We start from the raw sequence: 3,702 nt of genomic DNA, 5'->3' as shown, positions 1-3,702 counted from the left end.
TTGGTATTTCTGTTCTGGTAAAGCTGAAAGGACACTCTTTACCTTAGGCGAGCCAGTGACAGTTTTCTGTTTTTTTTGCACAGTTCTGTATAATTTCCCAAGCTTTGAACATGTCAAAAAGAATTGTTCAGTCCATCACCTGAAAAGGGAATGTGGCACACCTGCAACCCTAGCAAGACAAAGATCAGTTTAAACTGACAGGCCAACAAGAAGACCAATAATCAGAGTAACAGAAAAAGAGACCCATGGTACCTCTGGATGAGCTGCAGAGATCCACAATTTGTTCACAGGTCTACTATTTGCCATGCAGTTAACAAACCTTGCTCCTATGGGAGAGTTTCAAGATGGATGACAGTTACAAGGAATCTCAAAGATTAATTTATCCAAAAAGTCATGTAGGAGACAAAACAAATAAATGGATTAATGTGAATGAAATAAAATTTTTTGACCTACATTAAAAATTGCTATGTGAGGTGGATAGGAAGATGGATGATTTAACAGTCAAGCAGTCTCTCAGTAAAGATGTGCTGGACGGGACCCAACACACTAGATACCCAAGTTCAGTTCTTGAGATCCACCATCCTGCAGCTCTCAGACACGTCCCATGTCCAACACACCTGAATCAAATCAGTGGCTCATTACCAGGCCTCTACAGAGCTGAATGGCTGCTGATGAGGGAGTTCAGTCATTTGATGGAGGTGTGTTGGACCAGGGATGTATTTCAAAGTTTGCTAGATGTTGATCATGGACTTGGGGCCCTCTGTTGCCATGTTCCCCATGTTACACACAGGAACATCTTTGGATCGGGTCTTTGGGAAGCTTACAGTCTGCTGTAACTCCTGTTCAAACCTGATCAAGACAACAAACTCCAGAATATATGCCAATAACTGTTGGAGTTAACATGCTTACTTTGTAACATTACCAAGTACTAAGTAATGACTTAATTCATTAATATAATATTATGAATGTAGGTGTTTTGGTTTTCATGTGTTGCTTAGAGTGTTTTAAGTGACAGTATAACAGTCACAAAAAAACTATTAGAAATCAGCAACAAAAAAGCTTAAACAGGAACAAACTGGTGTATGATGTTACTTGTTTTCTATGTTCAAACTTTGTGTAATATCAGTGGTACAAATGTCTGTCGCATCTGAATTATAGTAAAATTCACAGCAAAATCCTTTATAAGCAGACAACTATAATTTATCCCCTTGTATTATTTAACAGGCTTGAAATTATTAACAAAAAGTAGATACCACTAGAATTCTTGAAAACAGGATGCTTCTGTTTTTTTCTTTTTTTTTCTGTTTTTGTGTAATTATATCATCCTGTTGCATTGTATAGTTGTTGTTGTTTTTTTTGTTTTTTTTTTTTTTTGCTTGGCATGCTGTGTATAGTAATTGAAGATGTAATTAAATCAGAAATTGGCCTGACATTATGCAAAGCCATTAATATATAAGAATATAATTCATGTTCATGTACATTTTTGACCTGTACATTAAATGGATGTCTTCAAAATTATCTTTATTATGACTTGCTTTCTTTTTAGTAACAATACTGGGGATTCCAGGAGAAATGTATGCAAGCCATCAGATGCTGCACAAACATAAACAAAAAAAGAAACAAACAAATGCAATAAAAAATGCTGCAAACAAATTTTTTTTGCTATAACAGAAAATAGAAGCAAAATCCTTCAGTCAGCAAAACAAATGCGAACCAATCATGCTGCACCCACAAACAATACACTGTACACTGCATTCACAAATAAAATGCTGTAATCACAAAATAAAATTGTCCTCAGATTGTCCTTAAATCCAAATGCTCAAAATACCAACTGAAATGGGAGTGACTGGTCCCCCATGTTGTACCTCATGTGGTCCCTTTGAGTCCCCTTCACTAGAGTCCCAAGACACCTCAGAAGAAACGTCTTCTCCTGGTCCTGAGATTTTTAAATTGATGACTAAAATGAACGACTAAGTCCTGCTGGTCACTTCTTTTCTTAGTGTTCACAAAGCAGATTTTACTTCATCACAACCACCTGGCTGGGATTACAAGCAACCTCCACTCTCTGTATCAGAGGTCTGAGGCCGGGCTCCAGGCTGTAGTTTTACACCTGCCTTCCTCTAGAATGCGTATGGTCCCCCAGCAGTACCAAACAGGACAGTACCTGTCCGGATCACGAAAAGAATATTAACAAAAAACAGAAATACTAAATGCAGCAGTCTAAAATCAAATCTCAGTCTCATCCTCTGTCTAATTCATGAAATACTTGCCACCAAGTTACTTAAACTGACTGAGCTAATTGTAGCATCACTATCAGCAAAAGGACTATTAATGAATTTAACACTGAACAGAATATTGATGTTATGTTGCGAACAGAAACATGGTTAGATGACAATGAATCACTTGTACCTAATTTCAATTTAAGTGAGAATACCAAACACAAAAGAGGAAGAGGGGTTACTACAAGATATCATGATTCACTAAACCGTAAAAAGTTATTTCAAGACCAGTTTGACTCTTTTGAACATCTGGGAATTGAGGTAAAAACTCTGACATTAACCCTTTCCAAAACCTCAAAATATGTAGAACATTTCTATCCTGACTAATCATCTTATCTTCTATGTGCATTGATTATGACTGTTTAATAATTGTGGGAGATTTCAACAAACGTGTTGACAAGCTCGAAGACAGAGGGGCAAAAAAGCTGCGTGATATTCTTGAAAACTTTGGTCTGTCTCAACATGACAAACAAGCAACAGACAATCAATGACACAGTTACTGAGCTGGTTATCAGTGAACATTTCTGAGGTCTCTGTAACTGATGTCGCCCTGTCGGATCTTTTCTCTGTTTTCTTTGAAAGTAGTTTCTCTGTTGACTCACGTAGTAAAACAAATACTATTACAAAATGTTCTTCCACAGACAACGCAGCAGAAACATAAGATCTGATCTACTCTGACACCTCGCCTCTATGTTGCAACCTTGTAGATGAGTTAAGTAGATAACTTCCACTCTACAATTTCAGATATCATTGATTTCACACTTCCGTTAAAGTGAAGGTCATGTCTGGCAGGAACAAGTCTTCATGGAGACATGAACAAACAGATAGATCTGCTAGAAACCTTTGTCATAGGGCTGAATGTGAATGGCATAAAACTCGACCTCACGTTTGTTAGGAAATCTTCAAAGAAAGACTCTGTAGCGAACACTCAACACTAAAACATGCAAGGGAAACGTTCTTTGCGGCAGTCATAAACTAAAACATTAATGCTCACAACTGACAGGATCAAAAACCCTCCTGTGACTCAACCTCCTGAACTCCTCTCCAACACAGAATCCAATGAGTTTGCCTCTTCTTTGAAGAATAAAACAAACAAACAAAAATAAAATAGAGGATTAAGCTGAACATCCTCACTAAAGCCAATATCAATGCTGTGTCCAAGCATAACAAATAGAGAAAAAATTTGACTCAATTTCAAATACTCAACTATAAAAGCCTGGAATAAATTCTAAATCAGTTAAATTCACATTCATGCCCTCTTGATATCCATTTTATTTAAGAAGTAACAGAAAAACCCTATAAATTCTAGACTCTAACAGGTAAAAATAGTGCACAAAAATCTGTGTAGGACGGCGAAGTCCTAGCGCAAAAATTTGCGTGACAGGTGGACGGAGCCTGGTGCTGCAAGGTTGGAGACCTTGTC

General features: G+C 37.3%; 2 long non-coding RNA genes across 2 annotated transcripts in view; one reads left to right on the top strand and one right to left on the bottom strand.

Moving 5' to 3' along the window:
* Window positions 1-10: 10 nt before the first annotated feature.
* Window positions 11-3,702, bottom strand: part of LOC106946237 (uncharacterized) — a 19,961-nt gene continuing 16,269 nt past the window's right edge. Inside the window, exons 2-3 of the long non-coding RNA XR_001424726.1 lie at window positions 3,293-3,296; window positions 11-760 (exon numbers count right to left, since the gene is read on the bottom strand). This is a non-coding gene — a long non-coding RNA (uncharacterized LOC106946237). The remainder of the gene's footprint in view (window positions 761-3,292; window positions 3,297-3,702) is intronic.
* Window positions 638-3,702, top strand: part of LOC106946238 (uncharacterized) — a 20,027-nt gene continuing 16,962 nt past the window's right edge. The window contains exon 1 of the long non-coding RNA XR_001424727.1: window positions 638-698. This is a non-coding gene — a long non-coding RNA (uncharacterized LOC106946238). The remainder of the gene's footprint in view (window positions 699-3,702) is intronic.

The sequence above is a fragment of the Poecilia latipinna genome, unplaced genomic scaffold (genome assembly GCF_001443285.1).
Source record: "Poecilia latipinna isolate Pla-1442-1.1 unplaced genomic scaffold, P_latipinna-1.0 Scaffold182, whole genome shotgun sequence".
Lineage (NCBI taxonomy): Eukaryota > Metazoa > Chordata > Actinopteri > Cyprinodontiformes > Poeciliidae > Poecilia > Poecilia latipinna.
The sequence above is the reverse complement of the archived record's forward strand: the minus strand, read 5'-3'. Positions and strand labels throughout refer to the sequence as shown.